Source organism: Procambarus clarkii, chromosome 76, assembly GCF_040958095.1.
Source record: "Procambarus clarkii isolate CNS0578487 chromosome 76, FALCON_Pclarkii_2.0, whole genome shotgun sequence".
Lineage (NCBI taxonomy): Eukaryota > Metazoa > Arthropoda > Malacostraca > Decapoda > Cambaridae > Procambarus > Procambarus clarkii.
In genome coordinates this window covers 6,660,214-6,680,747 of record NC_091225.1, presented here as the reverse complement: position 1 = coordinate 6,680,747, position 20,534 = coordinate 6,660,214, and the positions used below count along the sequence as shown (strand labels likewise).

Below are 20,534 nucleotides of genomic sequence, written 5' to 3'. Positions count from 1 at the left end.
CCAACGAGCCATTGGTGTCTTGACCGATGTATTCCGGCATGACCCAGTTGTGTTACTAGACGAAATTAGCATCCGTTTGTCCTTGAAGTTGAGGGCTGTTATAAGGGAAGCCAGCCAGCATGTTGTTTGAGACCAGCCAACGTGTTGCTGGAGTTTCGAAGTAGTAACACGAATCTTCTCAATATTTCTTATGTTTTTCTTCACTGTCGAGGGAAGTTGAGAAATTAACTCTCCATAGTTCATTTTGACTCAATATTTAGGGTCTGATATATACCGTACGACTCGTTCCCTAGGTGTCCTGTTTGCGAATTTTTACATGGTTACCATAGAGCAGAGTCTTAGTTGACATGGGCTTAAAACCTGTCATATACTACAGGTACGTTGGCGACATATTTATGCACGTACCTGATGTCGGACGTTTGCAGCAGCTGAAGGAGGTAATCGAGCAAAATTCGGTGTTAAGATTCACTTACAAGATGGAGAGTGATGGGAAGCTGTCCTCTCTAGATATAACAGTCGCGGAAAGGAATGGAGGCTTCCACATTGCAGTCTACACTAAGGAAACGAACACAGGAATGCCAATACTGACTGCCCAAACAGGTACAAGCAGAGTGAGTCAATGCTTACATCAACCAAGCTCTAACTCACAGCTCTGATTGGAAACAGGTCCACGAGGAATTCTTTAGAGTAAGGTAGGTTCTAGTCAATAATGGCTTCTCTATCGGTTATGTTGAAGACGTCATTAAGAGAAAGGTAACACGCCATGCAACCTCTGAAGAATCAACTAGTACAATACCTGTACTGCCAATTAAATTGTTTTACAGGAATTTCTTTTCGACTGCTCCTAAAACGGAGGAAAGTGTCCTTAAGGTGCCATATTACACGATTTTTAAATGTTGTTTAATGTCAACCAAACTTTTTTTACTAGTTGTATATAAGAAGGACTGCAACTGTTCTATGTTTCAGTATTGCACCCTAAACAGAAATGGAGTTATGGTTTTTTTCAAGGAATTTTACACATTTTCAATAAATTTCACAAACCACAAGTTTCAAATGAAATCATTTCTATGACACTCATGTAATACATTTGCATATAATAAACGATTTGTATTGAAAGGATTATCCAAAATATGTTTAGTTTTACTAATACAAGTAGTCACAAATCCCGCAAAATATATGCCAATATTTCATGTTTGAAAATGAAGTATAAAATCAATAAATGAACCTAGAAAAAAGTGCTTAATATAGTCTGTCGAGACGTAAACTCTACATATAAGATGTAAATTTTATTTAAATTGAAAAAAATGAAAGCTGTGAAGTTATTATATGTAAATTGACAATAAATAAGATAAAAGATTCTGCCTCCTGTGGTTGAAGTTGACTTTAACCAATTTCTTCCAAAATTTGCATCCCTACAGATACTTTTATGTTCTGTAAGGTGTATAAGTTTCATGCAAATCAGATGATAAAAAAATAAAAAATTTTTTTATTTATTTATTATTTTTTTTTTTTTGGGGTGGGGGGGTTTAAAACAAAATATTAAAATACTTTATTAAATGCTATTGTGATAGCTTAGTATTATAGACATGATTTCAGTTGACACTTTTGTTTGATGTTAATTTTTTACCATTTTGGAAAATTTTCTATGCATAATTCAATATTTTTTTCTCCCTACCTATTTATGCTACGATGCTGAGGCTTGGGCTAGTTGAACCAAATTTTAAATACTACTAGACAAAAAAGTTTGATTGAAATCAAATAATTTTTCATTTATCGCATTTTTAGGTAATACGGCCCAAATACCAACTCCAACCTATCACCTGGTAAAAAGACTTAACGAACTCCTAACTCCATACACTCCCAGCAACTATAGTCTATAATCATCAGCAGATTTCCTAGAAATAATCAAAACTACACAGCCCGATGGAATTATTGCTTCACTGGACGTCGAATCCCTAGTTACCAACGTCCCAGCTAACGTCCCAGGTAGAGTATACAGAGACAAGAGCACTCCCAAATTAGACATACCCGTGACACACTTGAAGAGTCTTCTCGAGGTATGTACAAAGGAAGCTCCTTTCATCAATCCGCAAGGTTACATGTATCTACAAATAGACAGAGTAGCAATGGGTTCCCCATTAGAAGTGTTATTCGCTAATTTTTACATGAGAACCATCGAAGATAAAGTCTTTAGTAGTAGGCAAAAAAAATAGTATACTGCCGTTATTATAGATGACATATTTGTCTTAGTAAAAGACCCAGATGAACTAATTGATCTAAAAAGCCATCTAGAAAGAGAGTCAGTACTCCGTTTTAACCATGAAAATAGTGAAAATAACAGTCTGCCATTCTTGGATGTACTAATAACAAATACAAGAGCCTCTCTGAACACCAGTGTATATACTAAGCTCACTAACATAGGACTATGCCTAAACTTTTTTTTTTAACATGCAAGCATGCAATTTAAATACAATAAAAACAAGACAAGAACATAAAAAACATAACAAAACAAAGCAATAAACCACCGGCCAGAAGGGCCGACAGCACAGTACAACAAATAACAAACACAATAAATGCATGAGAAACACAGCATTCATCAAGACACAAAATAGAAAACAATGTCAAACAAGCAAGCACAGTAACAGTACAAAACAAAACACTCTAAAACAAAACAAACATCAAGAGGTACAACATAAAACATAACAAGAAAATCAAAATATACAACAACAAAACAAAAATAACAAACAAGTACAACATGTAATGCAATAATAAAACACCAGAGCAAAGGTACATCACAGAAACAAGACATGAATAAAAACACTCACACCAAACCAACCGCCCCACAACAAACAAAGGGAGAGGCCAAAGTATACAATAATAACAAACAAACAATCCATGCAATCAAGAAAACGAAACATAGTAACATACACAACAACAAACAAGCGCCGGCCAAAAGGACCAAGAACAAAATACAACATAAAGGACATCATGAAATAGAACAAGCAAACGCACAGCACACAACAAGCCAAACATAAAAAAACAATAATACAAACAAAAATAAAAATAAAAACAAAAATAAAACAAAAAACAACACATCCTAGCACTGCATAAGTAGAACACACATGGTAAAGTAACAACACAAAAGCAAATACAGGAATAAAAACGCCCACACCAGAACACCTGCCTCGCAACAAATAAATGAGAGGCACGGGCACAAAATACAATAGGGCAAACAAAAGGCCATCGGGGCACACAACACTACAGTAACATGGAATCAACTGACATATTTGCCCGGGAACAAGGCCCAGGGGAACCGCACATTGAACGCCTCCCAATGCAGCCATCTCCCACAAGAGTCTCGACCCTCTGCCAGGGGTGCCTTGTCATCCGGAACCCCCGGCATCAAACACCCGCAAACAGGGAACCCAGACGGTGTCACTCCGGAGGCGAGTAACCGCCACCATACTCCACACAACGGGAACCCGCCCACCATGAAAGTCCTCCGGCCTTACTGACAGCAGGGACTCGGCAACCACGGCCGCCAGTGCCCCAATTCGCAACTCCACACGAGGGGGCCGGACAGAGGGCACCACCAAAGGGGCACCAGCGGCCATGGGCACACCACCAGACGACTGCAAGGAACCAGGGCGGCGCGCATCCTTTCGTAAAGTCACTACCAGGCCACACCCAGCACCAGCATCCGCACTGTCCCTGGCAGCAGAAGCCACCACACCCCACTGAGAAGAGCCCCCCTGCGGGAAGGAACAGAAGGCACACCCGAGACACGGGCATCAGCACCAGCAGGCACATGAACCTCCGCCACCACCAACCGCGGAGACAGCAACGCATCCGGATCCACGCCATCAACACCTGAAGACCCACATTCACTGAAGTCCCCAACATCGGCCCAGGCAGTAGACGAACGCCTGGAACGTTTGGGCTCCGGCCGGATATTGGCAGAGCCGGAAGCGGATCCAGAAACACGGGCACTACTAGCCGGACGAACCAACGCCCGACGCAGAACGGCAGCAGCCTCTACCACAGGGGGAACCGGACCATACACAGCAGGAGGCTCTGCAGCCACCCCAGCACAGTAGGGACCCGAGGTGAGGATGCAGGGCCAGGTTCAGCAGCCGAAGACGAGGGAGCAGACGGCGACGCCTCACAGGGAGTACTAGGAAGCCCCACGGGAGCAGCAGGGCCACAGACAGGATTAGGAGTAACATCTGACGGCACCGGTCTGCGACAACCGGGGGAACCTCGGGCGACGCTGGGGGAGCCTCAGCAGCGAACGGGATGCTCACCTCCTCACCCCCAGAATTTTCCATCCTCCAGAGGGAGCGGCGTTAAATCCTCCTCACGGAACAAATTCACACGAGCAACCAGATCAGCAGTGCACCCGGCAGCCTGAGGCCCCAACAAGCCACACATGAAATAAGTATGAGGTGGCCGGGCATAAAACACCTGCACGTAGTACCCTAACAGCCGGACAGAGGACGGAATGTCCGACCTCAGTCGCATCCCGAGGGTACGAATGTTGGTCTTCACACCCGAATACTTCCCAGATGACAGCGAGTTCATCCGCACACTGACGACGGGGCCAAACCTCTGGAAGAAACACCAGAGGAGGGTCTCAGGAAACTCCATGGGGGCGCCATGGACACTTACATATGTCACAGCACCACTGCGGTCCGAAATGGTCACAGACCCGTTGCCTTCCTGCAGCAGCAAAATACGCCCCTCGTACCTCCGGAGAAAATCACGGTACACTGCCTCACTCACAAACTTTAAGATCACACGGCGAGCAGTGACCAGCTCGACACCGTAGACGTCTTGGACCGGGACCCTGAGCATGTCACTCAAGACCAAGTCCATAAGAGGGTAACCTGCACGGCCAGTAAACTCCAAACCTATGGAGTTCACCCTAACGACAGCTGGAAGATGGCCGCCCATCGTAAAAGTGCCACGTCCACTCCCAACTATGCCTACACAGTAAGAGTGAGTGTCCCTAAAGATTGAGCCAGTGTTCTCAACGCTTATATTCGTCGAGCTCTTACCCACTGCTCTGAATGGAGCAACGTGAGTAGGGAGTTTGAAAGAATAACCCAAGTGTTGGTGAAAAAATGGATATAGCAACACAGAATTAAACACTACAATTAGACGACACCTAGATCGATGGTTCAATCCTGAATCAAGAACAGAAACTACGACACCTCTAACAAAACTATATTATAAATCCACAGTGCATAGTGAACATAAAAAACAAGAAAGAATAATGAAAGAAATAATCCGTAAAGGAGTAAAAAGCATTACTCCTAACCAAAGCATAGACCTAATCATATTCTATAAAACAAAGAAGACTTATTCAAAACTTCCCGAAGCCGACGTAGAACCCTTTACAGCAGTCAAATGTGGTATATATGTACACCTGCCCCTACGAAGGATGTAAACTTCAATCTAAGTACATGGATATGACGTCGACCAAGCTGACGAGGCGTTGGACCTGTCATCTTCAATCAGGTGTCCCCAAAAATTACTTGAGACAAGCCCATGACATTACGTTAACAAGAGAAAAGTTGAATATAAACACTTGCATAATAGACAAAACCCAGGATGTACGAAGATTACAAATTCTTGAAGCAATCAATATAAAAATAGAACAACCTAGCATAAATACCCAAATTACTGAACTATTCACTCTACCCACAATGAGAGTAAGAACAAGACCAGAGCATGAAGATGCCAACATAGGAGACACTGCTCAATATATTCGGCCTACTCCACCTGATTAATCTTTATATGTGCTTCGTCCCCTATTTTCGCCTTATTTCTTTGACACCTTACCTTTTCCTATATTCTTCTCCCATTTTGTATAGATCTACTTGTCTTCACCTGACCACTTACTGGTATATATCTAACACGCCGTGTATTTTCTTATCACTTGAGAATAAATCATATAGGTTCGAAACTTTGCGAAAATTTTATAAAACGTGTAATACATTCTATAGTTATTTATTTCTTTTTCTTCACCTCGAACGATGATGACCTATGGGGAACTCCTCTTCCAATTAAACCAAGATGCTAGAACACTAGTCGGAAGGATAGAAGCCCTAAACCAAACAAATAATAAATAAAGAATATGCAGTCATATTCAATGAAACAGTACATACATATATAAATATATATGCGTACTGCTTGCGCTTTCCGATATACAAGTTCCCGGAGAAGTATTAGTTCACGTCTGATCAGCTGCCGCCGTGACCTCGTCACCCCGCCCGACGTTGTGGGAGCCTCCCTCTAACGTCCCCCTCTGTTTTCGTCGCAACTCCTCTCTCTACGACCCGTCACATCTAACACTTTTTACTTGCTTCTCCTCCTTAATGTCAACGCGTCTCCCTACATTTGTCCTGGTGCAGTCATCGGGAGTGTAAACCCTTCATGCAAACTGCACCAATTCTCGAGAAGAAGAAGTGTTGTAACTTTGTTCACGACGTAATTCTACATCGAACGAAGCAGCAGCAGATCGATTCAGTGATGGAATTTCCAATTGATTGCGGACTTTGTTCGCGATGTGTAAGCACAAATCTTCAATCATTATCAACGCTTCGTTGTAGATTTCTGTTGTGAAATCAATGTTCACATTTAAATTTTCCTTGCGTATTCGACGGACAATATCTTCAGCATGTGCGATTTATATTTTTCCTATAACTCTGTTGGAGATGAAAGAGAGCCGGTGGTCAATATGACTGTAAACAATGCACGAATTTGACTTGGATGTGACATGTTAGACGCGTCATTAATGCATACATCCCAGTGTCGGTCGTTCTCCAATTAATTCAGAGCTTGACATGCGCTACGGAAAGTGACATGTGTTACGCTGCTGACAAATCTCAATTGCTGCAAGACGTTGATCCGTGCACATTTACCAACAGCATGCGAAAAAAGAAGCATTCATCTTGATTGGGATGCACAGTGGATGTCTGCCTATTGTAGTTTAATTCAAAATGCCAGGTTGTCCGTCGACTCGCTCTCCTCGTTTGCGTTGTGCAAATGATTTTCTACTGGCATTCCACGTGTAATACGTAGGCACTTCTGAATACAGCAGTGTTTTTGCAAACGCGTCATTTGACATAACGTGAAGAAAGCACCTAACGTTATAGCCGGTCGATTCATAACTGTTTGTTGCACATTTGCAGCTGTGAAATGTACGTGTTTTCTCAATTCGAACGCAATGTCAATTCGAACGCAATGTCACACAAAATAATTAAATCCAAATGAAAATAAATCAAAATCTATGAAAAATCAATTTATCAATGCAATTAGAAACATTGAAATGAAATCGTAACGTATTTTTATGGGCGTGTGTTGCTCTTACGTGCAACAGATGGCCCTGTTTTTCCAACAAAAGCATGTTTTTACCTGTCACAAATGTGGCATCTAACAGTAGGTATATAAAAACAGGAATGATGTGTCAAAATTTCAAAGTAATAGAAGAAGAACTTTTGGAGATTACAGCATGTGATACTCTTACGTCCTACAGATGGCGCTCTTTAAAAAAAAAAAAAATTCCTGTCATTGGTGAGGTATGTATATAGTAAGTATAAAAAAACTTTCGTCTATTCGAATGCAATGTTTTGTCAAAATTTTAAAGCAATCAGAAAAGAGGTTTTGAAGACTTTCCGTACATGAAAAACACACGAAAAACACAGTTTTTCAGAAAAGCATGTTTTTCCTGTCAAAGACGTGACATCTATATAGTATGTATATAAAAAATTGCTCAGATGCGACTGGAACGTTGCGTGAAAATTTCAAAGCAATCGATGAAGAACTTTCGGAGATTAGCGATTTTGAACAAACGAACATTTCCCTTTTTTTTGTATAGATAGCATGTGTGTTGCTCTTACATGCAACAGAGGGTGCTGTTTTTCAAGAAAAGCTCAGTTTTACCTGTCACAGGTGTGGCAGTACAGTGACCACACCACAGCAGTTGCAACATCAGGATCTGCGGGTTGGTACAAGAATTCAACCAAGTACGAACCACTTAGTTTGATGAAAGGGGGCAGTAGAACAACAGAAGTGCACTTACATCGCATCAGGCTTGGATACCCATGTGCATGGGAAATAGGCTTACAGGTTCCGGAGGATGAGAGGACATGTCATCACTGTGGAGGATTGCCCGACAGACCACTGGAACATTATCTAACACAGTGCACAGTTACAAACCCGTTCAGATTTCACCTTAGGTTCAACAGAGCAGAGGAAGTTGTTAAACCCATATGGCAAAATCTTACTGAAGCGACCATACGAGTCATGAATACTCATCCTCCGCCCAAGTAAAACAGAAACAAGCATCACTTAGTGGGCCAGCCAGAGGCTTAGGGCCCGCGCAGGATTATCCCTGCTAAAAAACAAAACAAAAAAAAAACAGGTGTGGCAGCTATACTTATATATACGAAATGAACGGTATGGTAAACAACACAGCTCATTTCCAACACGATGTCACACAAAATAATTCAATACAAATAAAATAAATTGAAATCTATAAAAATAAAAATTATCAATTCAATCGGAAACATTGAAATGAAATTCGTGACATATTTAGTATAGCATGCATGATGCTATTATGTGCAACAGATGGCGCTGTTTTTTAAAAAGTCATGTTTTTGTCTGTTGCTGGGGGTGGCATCTATATAGTAGTGATATAAAAAGACGCACCTATTCGAATGCTACATTGTGTCAAAATTCCAAAGCCATCTGTGAAGATTTTTCAGAGATTACAGTGTGTGTTGCTCTTACGTCCAACAGATGGCGCTGTTTTTCCAAAAAAGCATGTTTTTTCCTGTCACAGGTGAGGCATGCATATAGTAGATATTTAAAATGTCGCGCTTATTCTAATGCAACGTTGTGTCAAAATTTCAAAGCAATCGGTAAAAAGGTTTTGAAAATTTCCCTCACATGAAAAACACATGAAATCACGATTTTCCAGAACCTTCCAGAAGATTTTGACCGTCACATTCGTGACATCTTTATAGTATGTGTATAAAAACCTGGTCGGATGGGAATGGAACATTATGTGAAAATTTCAAAGCAATCGGTGAAGAACTTTCGGAGATTAGCGATTTTGAACAATCGAACATATCCATTTTTATTTATATAGATGAACGTATGGTACACAACACAGCTCAGTTCCAACACAATTTCACTCAAAAAATCAATAAAAAATAAAATAAATCGAAATCCATGAAAATAAAATTTATCAATGCAATCTGAAACACTGAAATGGAATTCGTGACATATTTCGTATTGCGTTAATATTGCAATTATGTGCAACAGATGGCGCTGTTTTTCAAAAACGCATGTTTTTAACTGTCACAGGGGGTGGCATCTATATAGTAGGTATATAAAAAGAAGCGCTTATTCGAATGCAACGTTGTGTCAAAATTTCAAACCAATCGGTGAAGAACTTTCGGAGAGTACAGCGTGTGTTGCTCTTACGTCCAACAGATGATGTTGTTTTTCAACAAAAGCATGTTTTTTCTTGTCACAGGTGAGGCATGTCTATAGTAGATATATATAAAGATGCGCGTATTTGAATGCAACGTTGTGTCAAAATTTCAAAACAATCGGTAAAGAGGATTCGAAGATTTCCCTCACATGAAAAACACAGTTTTTCAGAAAAAGCATGTTTTTTTACCGTCCCAGATGTTACATCTATATAGCATGTATATAAAAACCTGGCCGGATGCGAATGGAACATTGTGTGAAAGTTTCAAAGCGGTGAAGAATTTTCAGAGATTAGCGATTTTGAACATACCAACATTTCCATTTTTATTTATATAGATGGTGTTTGTTAGATCCTTAGTTGATTATCATGTCTTGCACCTAATTAACTTCAATTCCTCTGTTTGGCAAACTTGAAGAAGTACAAAATGAAACCATGAGGATAACTGTTGGTGCCCCAAGATACAAAAGAATCATCAACATGAGGGAAGAACTGAAGCTTTCAACCATACTAGAGAGAATCATGCAAGTCAACACGAACTTTATCCGTAAAGTCATAAGAGATCCTACATTTCCTGCATTGTTCAGACACAAATTATTCAGTGCTGTTAACACCCCCATTGATTAGTAAAAACATACCGATTCACTCGTTTTATTCCAAATGGTTGAGTAAAAATGCCTACAATCTCATTAAAATTAAAATTTCTTTTAAATGCCATCTAACTGTTTCCGATATACCTCTTTATCTGTAAATCTGTACATATTCTGTTCACCGGTGAAGAGCTGAGATCTTACTGATATCAATGCAGTTTCCTTCTTATTATACAATTTTGAGTCCACAGAAGTGATGTGGGGGATATCTTGGTCGACAAGTCAGTTCTCCTGGAGTGACCATGAAAAGCCGTCCTGAACACAAGACTTGTTTCAAAGGGGACAAGTAGGGCCTAGTCGGTGGAGACAGTGAACAGTTTTTGATAGCCAACGAGCCATTGGTGACTTGACCGATGTATTCCGGCATGACCCAGTTGTGTTACTAGACGAAATTAGCATCCGTTTGTCCTTGAAGTTGAGGGCTGTTATAAGGGAAGCCAGCCAGCATGTTGTTTGAGACCAGCCAACGTGTTGCTGGAGTTTCGAAGTAGTAACACGAATCTTCTCAATATTTCTTATGTTTTTCTTCACTGTCGAGGGAAGTTGAGAAATTAACTCTCCATAGTTCATTTTGACTCAATATTTAGGGTCTGATATATACCGTACGACTCGTTCCCTAGGTGTCCTGTTTGCGAATTTTTACATGGTTACCATAGAGCAGAGTCTTAGTTGACATGGGCTTAAAACCTGTCATATACTACAGGTACGTTGGCGACATATTTATGCACGTACCTGATGTCGGACGTTTGCAGCAGCTGAAGGAGGTAATCGAGCAAAATTCGGTGTTAAGATTCACTTACAAGATGGAGAGTGATGGGAAGCTGTCCTCTCTAGATATAACAGTCGCGGAAAGGAATGGAGGCTTCCACATTGCAGTCTACACTAAGGAAACGAACACAGGAATGCCAATACTGACTGCCCAAACAGGTACAAGCAGAGTGAGTCAATGCTTACATCAACCAAGCTCTAACTCACAGCTCTGATTGGAAACAGGTCCACGAGGAATTCTTTAGAGTAAGGTAGGTTCTAGTCAATAATGGCTTCTCTATCGGTTATGTTGAAGACGTCATTAAGAGAAAGGTAACACGCCATGCAACCTCTGAAGAATCAACTAGTACAATACCTGTACTGCCAATTAAATTGTTTTACAGGAATTTCTTTTCGACTGCTCCTAAAACGGAGGAAAGTGTCCTTAAGGTGCCATATTACACGATTTTTAAATGTTGTTTAATGTCAACCAAACTTTTTTTACTAGTTGTATATAAGAAGGACTGCAACTGTTCTATGTTTCAGTATTGCACCCTAAACAGAAATGGAGTTATGGTTTTTTTCAAGGAATTTTACACATTTTCAATAAATTTCACAAACCACAAGTTTCAAATGAAATCATTTCTATGACACTCATGTAATACATTTGCATATAATAAACGATTTGTATTGAAAGGATTATCCAAAATATGTTTAGTTTTACTAATACAAGTAGTCACAAATCCCGCAAAATATATGCCAATATTTCATGTTTGAAAATGAAGTATAAAATCAATAAATGAACCTAGAAAAAAGTGCTTAATATAGTCTGTCGAGACGTAAACTCTACATATAAGATGTAAATTTTATTTAAATTGAAAAAAATGAAAGCTGTGAAGTTATTATATGTAAATTGACAATAAATAAGATAAAAGATTCTGCCTCCTGTGGTTGAAGTTGACTTTAACCAATTTCTTCCAAAATTTGCATCCCTACAGATACTTTTATGTTCTGTAAGGTGTATAAGTTTCATGCAAATCAGATGATAAAAAAATAAAAAAAATTTTTTATTTATTTATTATTTTTTTTTTGGGGGGGGGGGTTTAAAACAAAATATTAAAATACTTTATTAAATGCTATTGTGATAGCTTAGTATTATAGACATGATTTCAGTTGACACTTTTGTTTGATGTTAATTTTTTACCATTTTGGAAAATTTTCTATGCATAATTCAATATTTTTTTCTCCCTACCTATTTATGCTACGATGCTGAGGCTTGGGCTAGTTGAACCAAATTTTAAATACTACTAGACAAAAAAGTTTGATTGAAATCAAATAATTTTTCATTTATCGCATTTTTAGGTAATACGGCCCAAATACCAACTCCAACCTATCACCTGGTAAAAAGACTTAACGAACTCCTAACTCCATACACTCCCAGCAACTATAGTCTATAATCATCAGCAGATTTCCTAGAAATAATCAAAACTACACAGCCCGATGGAATTATTGCTTCACTGGACGTCGAATCCCTAGTTACCAACGTCCCAGCTAACGTCCCAGGTAGAGTATACAGAGACAAGAGCACTCCCAAATTAGACATACCCGTGACACACTTGAAGAGTCTTCTCGAGGTATGTACAAAGGAAGCTCCTTTCATCAATCCGCAAGGTTACATGTATCTACAAATAGACAGAGTAGCAATGGGTTCCCCATTAGAAGTGTTATTCGCTAATTTTTACATGAGAACCATCGAAGATAAAGTCTTTAGTAGTAGGCAAAAAAAATAGTATACTGCCGTTATTATAGATGACATATTTGTCTTAGTAAAAGACCCAGATGAACTAATTGATCTAAAAAGCCATCTAGAAAGAGAGTCAGTACTCCGTTTTAACCATGAAAATAGTGAAAATAACAGTCTGCCATTCTTGGATGTACTAATAACAAATACAAGAGCCTCTCTGAACACCAGTGTATATACTAAGCTCACTAACATAGGACTATGCCTAAACTTTTTTTTTTAACATGCAAGCATGCAATTTAAATACAATAAAAACAAGACAAGAACATAAAAAACATAACAAAACAAAGCAATAAACCACCGGCCAGAAGGGCCGACAGCACAGTACAACAAATAACAAACACAATAAATGCATGAGAAACACAGCATTCATCAAGACACAAAATAGAAAACAATGTCAAACAAGCAAGCACAGTAACAGTACAAAACAAAACACTCTAAAACAAAACAAACATCAAGAGGTACAACATAAAACATAACAAGAAAATCAAAATATACAACAACAAAACAAAAATAACAAACAAGTACAACATGTAATGCAATAATAAAACACCAGAGCAAAGGTACATCACAGAAACAAGACATGAATAAAAACACTCACACCAAACCAACCGCCCCACAACAAACAAAGGGAGAGGCCAAAGTATACAATAATAACAAACAAACAATCCATGCAATCAAGAAAACGAAACATAGTAACATACACAACAACAAACAAGCGCCGGCCAAAAGGACCAAGAACAAAATACAACATAAAGGACATCATGAAATAGAACAAGCAAACGCACAGCACACAACAAGCCAAACATAAAAAAACAATAATACAAACAAAAATAAAAATAAAAACAAAAATAAAACAAAAAACAACACATCCTAGCACTGCATAAGTAGAACACACATGGCAAAGTAACAACACAAAAGCAAATACAGGAATAAAAACGCCCACACCAGAACACCTGCCTCGCAACAAATAAATGAGAGGCACGGGCACAAAATACAATAGGGCAAACAAAAGGCCATCGGGGCACACAACACTACAGTAACATGGAATCAACTGACATATTTGCCCGGGAACAAGGCCCAGGGGAACCGCACATTGAACGCCTCCCAATGCAGCCATCTCCCACAAGAGTCTCGACCCTCTGCCAGGGGTGCCTTGTCATCCGGAACCCCCGGCATCAAACACCCGCAAACAGGGAACCCAGACGGTGTCACTCCGGAGGCGAGTAACCGCCACCATACTCCACACAACGGGAACCCGCCCACCATGAAAGTCCTCCGGCCTTACTGACAGCAGGGACTCGGCAACCACGGCCGCCAGTGCCCCAATTCGCAACTCCACACGAGGGGGCCGGACAGAGGGCACCACCAAAGGGGCACCAGCGGCCATGGGCACACCACCAGACGACTGCAAGGAACCAGGGCGGCGCGCATCCTTTCGTAAAGTCACTACCAGGCCACACCCAGCACCAGCATCCGCACTGTCCCTGGCAGCAGAAGCCACCACACCCCACTGAGAAGAGCCCCCCTGCGGGAAGGAACAGAAGGCACACCCGAGACACGGGCATCAGCACCAGCAGGCACATGAACCTCCGCCACCACCAACCGCGGAGACAGCAACGCATCCGGATCCACGCCATCAACACCTGAAGACCCACATTCACTGAAGTCCCCAACATCGGCCCAGGCAGTAGACGAACGCCTGGAACGTTTGGGCTCCGGCCGGATATTGGCAGAGCCGGAAGCGGATCCAGAAACACGGGCACTACTAGCCGGACGAACCAACGCCCGACGCAGAACGGCAGCAGCCTCTACCACAGGGGGAACCGGACCATACACAGCAGGAGGCTCTGCAGCCACCCCAGCACAGTAGGGACCCGAGGTGAGGATGCAGGGCCAGGTTCAGCAGCCGAAGACGAGGGAGCAGACGGCGACGCCTCACAGGGAGTACTAGGAAGCCCCACGGGAGCAGCAGGGCCACAGACAGGATTAGGAGTAACATCTGACGGCACCGGTCTGCGACAACCGGGGGAACCTCGGGCGACGCTGGGGGAGCCTCAGCAGCGAACGGGATGCTCACCTCCTCACCCCCAGAATTTTCCATCCTCCAGAGGGAGCGGCGTTAAATCCTCCTCACGGAACAAATTCACACGAGCAACCAGATCAGCAGTGCACCCGGCAGCCTGAGGCCCCAACAAGCCACACATGAAATAAGTATGAGGTGGCCGGGCATAAAACACCTGCACGTAGTACCCTAACAGCCGGACAGAGGACGGAATGTCCGACCTCAGTCGCATCCCGAGGGTACGAATGTTGGTCTTCACACCCGAATACTTCCCAGATGACAGCGAGTTCATCCGCACACTGACGACGGGGCCAAACCTCTGGAAGAAACACCAGAGGAGGGTCTCAGGAAACTCCATGGGGGCGCCATGGACACTTACATATGTCACAGCACCACTGCGGTCCGAAATGGTCACAGACCCGTTGCCTTCCTGCAGCAGCAAAATACGCCCCTCGTACCTCCGGAGAAAATCACGGTACACTGCCTCACCCACAAACTTTAAGATCACACGGCGAGCAGTGACCAGCTCGACACCGTAGACGTCTTGGACCGGGACCCTGAGCATGTCACTCAAGACCAAGTCCATAAGAGGGTAACCTGCACGGCCAGTAAACTCCAAACCTATGGAGTTCACCCTAACGACAGCTGGAAGATGGCCGCCCATCGTAAAAGTGCCACGTCCACTCCCAACTATGCCTACACAGTAAGAGTGAGTGTCCCTAAAGATTGAGCCAGTGTTCTCAACGCTTATATTCGTCGAGCTCTTACCCACTGCTCTGAATGGAGCAACGTGAGTAGGGAGTTTGAAAGAATAACCCAAGTGTTGGTGAAAAAATGGATATAGCAACACAGAATTAAACACTACAATTAGACGACACCTAGATCGATGGTTCAATCCTGAATCAAGAACAGAAACTACGACACCTCTAACAAAACTATATTATAAATCCACAGTGCATAGTGAACATAAAAAACAAGAAAGAATAATGAAAGAAATAATCCGTAAAGGAGTAAAAAGCATTACTCCTAACCAAAGCATAGACCTAATCATATTCTATAAAACAAAGAAGACTTATTCAAAACTTCCCGAAGCCGACGTAGAACCCTTTACAGCAGTCAAATGTGGTATATATGTACACCTGCCCCTACGAAGGATGTAGACTTCAATCTAAGTACATGGATATGACGTCGACCAAGCTGACGAGGCGTTGGACCTGTCATCTTCAATCAGGTGTCCCCAAAAATTACTTGAGACAAGCCCATGACATTACGTTAACAAGAGAAAAGTTGAATATAAACACTTGCATAATAGACAAAACCCAGGATGTACGAAGATTACAAATTCTTGAAGCAATCAATATAAAAATAGAACAACCTAGCATAAATACCCAAATTACTGAACTATTCACTCTACCCACAATGAGAGTAAGAACAAGACCAGAGCATGAAGATGCCAACATAGGAGACACTGCTCAATATATTCGGCCTACTCCACCTGATTAATCTTTATATGTGCTTCGTCCCCTATTTTCGCCTTATTTCTTTGACACCTTACCTTTTCCTATATTCTTCTCCCATTTTGTATAGATCTACTTGTCTTCACCTGACCACTTACTGGTATATATCTAACACGCCGTGTATTTTCTTATCACTTGAGAATAAATCATATAGGTTCGAAACTTTGCGAAAATTTTATAAAACGTGTAATACATTCTATAGTTATTTATTTCTTTTTCTTCACCTCGAACGATGATGACCTATGGGGAACTCCTCTTCCAATAAAACCAAGATGCTAGAACACTAGTCGGAAGGATAGAAGCCCTAAACCAAACAAATAATAAATAAAGAATATGCAGTCATATTCAATGAAACAGTACATACATATATAAATATATATATATATATATATATATATATATATATATATATATATATATATATATATATATATATATATATATATATATATATATATATATATATATATATATATATATATATATATATATATATGACAATGTCAGACCACGGAGGAAAAATGAAACAGGAAATTTCCTTAAGTACTTTCGTATATTAAATACATCTTCAGAAGGTCATTTTACAGATCGAGTGATGGGTATAAATAGGCAGGAAAGAGTGGTGAAGTAAGGTGAGGTACAATACTTGGACAACGCAGAAGGCCCATTGGCCCATCAGATGCACCCAATTGGCACATCCGATGTAGCACAATGGCCCATCTGATACAGCAGACATACAAGCATAATATATAGGTAATTATAACATAAAGAAGTAAATATATACAATAAATTAGTGAGACAAATGTTTTTCAATGATTCTACTTAAATCGCCCTTTAGCTGATCTATTAGAAATGGATCTAAGTTATATAGACCACTGCTAATATTCAAATTACTTTCTTTGGTGATCTGTATCAAAGCAGATTCAATTATGTTTCTGTTTAACAGAAACATATATATATATATATATATATATATATATATATATGTCGTACCTAGTAGCCAGAACTCACTTTTTGGCCGACTATTCAAGGCCCGATTTGCCTAATAAGCCAAGTCTTCCTGAATTAATATATTTTTTCTAATTTTTTTCTTATGAAATGATAAAGCTACCCATTTCATTATGTATGAGGTCAATTTTTTTTTATTGGAGTTAAAATTAACGTAGATATATGACCGAACCTAACCAACCCTACCTAACCTAACCTAACCTATCTTTATAGGTTAGGTTTGGTTAGGTAGCCGAAAAAGTTAGGTTAGGTTAGGTTAGGTAGGTTAGGTAGTCGAAAAACAATTAATTCATGAAAACTTGGCTTATTAGGCAAATCGGGCCTTGAATAGTAGGCCAAAAAGTGAGTTCTGGCTACTAGGTACGACATATATATATATATATATATATATATATATATATATATATATATATATGTCGTACCTAATAGCCAGAACGCACTTCTCAGGCTACTATTCAAGGCCCAATTTGCCTAATAAGCCAAGTTTTCATGAATTAATGTTTTTTCGTCTACCTAACCTACCTAACCTAACCTAACCTAGCTTTTTTTGGCTACCTAACCTAACCTTACCTATAAATATTGGTTAGGTTAGGTTAGGTAGGGTTGGTTAGGTTCGGTCATATATCTACGTTAATTTTAACTCCAATAAAAAAAAATTGACCTCATACATAGAGAAAGGGGTTGCTTTATCATTTCATAAGAAAAAAAATATAGTAAATATATTAATTCAGGAAAATTTGGCTTATTAGGCAAATCGGGCCTTGAATAGTAGGCTGAGAAGTGAGTTCTGGCTACTAGGTACGACATATATATATATATATATATATATATATATATATATATATATATATATATATATATATATATATATATATATATATATATATATATATATATATTTATATGTCGTACCTAGTAGCCAGAACGCACTTCTCAGCCTACTGTGCAAGTCCCGATTTGCCTAATAAGCCAAGTTTTACTGAATTAATATATTTTCTCTAATTTTTTTCTTGTGAAATGATAAAGCTACCCATTTCATTATATATGAGGTTAATATTTTTTTATTGGAGTTAAAATTAACGTAGATATATGACCAAACCTAACCAGCCCTACCTAACCTAACCTAACCTATCTCTATAGGTTAGGTTAGGTGGCCGAAAAAGTTAGGTTAGGTTAGGTTAGGTAGGTTAGGTAGTCGAAAAACAATTAATTCATGAAAACTAGGCTTATTAGGCAAATTGGGCCTTGCATAGTAGGCTGAGAAGTGCATTCTGGCTACTAGGTATATATATATATATATATACCATCGATAGATATAAAATATCTATCGATGATTTCTGTGTTGTTTACTAGGATATATATATATATATATATATATATATATATATATATATATATATATATATATATATATATATATATATATATATATATATATATATATATATATATATATATGTCGTACCTAGTAGCCAGAACGCACTTCTCAGCCTACTATGCGAGGCCCGATTTGCCTAATAAGCCAAGTTTTCCTGAATTAATATATTTTCTCTATTTTTTTCTTATGAAATGATAAAGCTACCCATTTCATTATGTATGAGGTCAATTTTGTTTTATTGTAGTTAAAATTAACGTAGATATATGACCGAACCTAACCAACCCTACCTAACCTAACCTAACCTATCTTTATAGGTTAGGTTCGGTTAGGTTGCCGAAAAAGGTAGGTTAGGTTAGGTTAGGTAGGTTAGGTAGTCGAAAAAACATTAATTCATGAAAACTTGGCTTATTAGGCAAATCGGGCCTTGCATAGTAGGCTGAGAAGTGCGTTCTGGCTATTAGGTACGACATATATATATATATATATATATATATATATATATATATATATATATATATATATATATATATATATATATATATATATATATATATATATATATATATATATATATATATATATATGTCGTACCTAGTAGCCAGAACGCACTTCTCAGCCTACTATGCAATGCCCGATTTGCCTAATAAGCCAAGTTTTCATGAATTAATTGTTTTTCGACTACCTAACCTACCTAACCTAACCTAACTTTTTCGGCTACCTAACCTAACCTATAAAGATAGGTTAGGTTAGGTTCGGTCATATATCTACGTTAATTTTAACTCCAATAAAAAAAATTGACCTCATACATAATGAAATGGGTAGCTTTATCATCTCATAAGAAAAAAATTAGAGAAAATATATTAATTCAGTAAAACTTGGATTATTAGGCAAAATGGGCCTTGCATAGTAGGCTGAGAAATGAGTTCTGGCTACTAGGTACGACATATATATATATATATATATATATATATATATATATATATATATATATATATATATATTAGTATATTTTGGTAGCAGTCTTTCCTGTAGACATATTTTATTAAATATGACCGAAAAAGTAAGATTAATAATTCTAACACGAATTTTCTCAATCTTTCGTACATTATGCTTCACTGTTGGAGGTAAATCAAAAATCACTTCTCCAAAATTCATTTTCATTTCTAGTCTGACGCGACACGGGCGCGTTTCGTAAAACTTATTACATTTTCAAAGACTTCACAAATACACAACTGATTAGAACTTACGTTTCCCTGATTTTATATCTACATTTGAGTGAGGTGGGAAGGGTGATGTGGCATTACATTTGAGTAAGGTGGGAAGGATGATGTGGCATTAGAGGATATTAATAGGGTATTAAAAGTATCAACACAAGACAGAACACGAAACAATGGATATTGAATAGAAGTGTTTGTAGAAAGCCTATTGGTCCATATTTCTTGATGCTTCTATATTGGAGCGGAGTCTTGAGGTGGGTAGAATATAGTTGTGCAATAATTGGCTGTTGATTGCTGGTGTTGACTTCTTGATGTGTAGTGCCTCGCAAACGTCGAGCCGCCTGCTATCGCTGTATCTATCGATGATTTCTGTGTTGTTTACTAGGATTTCTCTGGCGATGGTTTGGTTATGGGAAGAGATTATATGTTCCTTAATGGAGCCCTGTTGTTTATGCATCGTTAAACGCCTAGAAAGAGATGTTGTTGTCTTGCCTATATACTGGGTTTTTTGGAGCTTACAGTCCCCAAGTGGGCATTTGAAGGCATAGACGACGTTAGTCTCTTTTAAAGCGTTCTGTTTCGTGTCTGGAGAGTTTCTCATGAGTAGGCTGGCCGTTTTTCTGGTTTTATAGTAAATCGTCAGTTGTAT

At 39.3% G+C, this 20,534-nt stretch overlaps 1 long non-coding RNA gene across 1 annotated transcript in view; it reads right to left on the bottom strand.

Moving 5' to 3' along the window:
* LOC123771586 (uncharacterized) overlaps positions 1-20,534 on the bottom strand; it is a 91,249-nt gene that overhangs the window by 64,485 nt on the left and 6,230 nt on the right. The window lies entirely within an intron of this gene.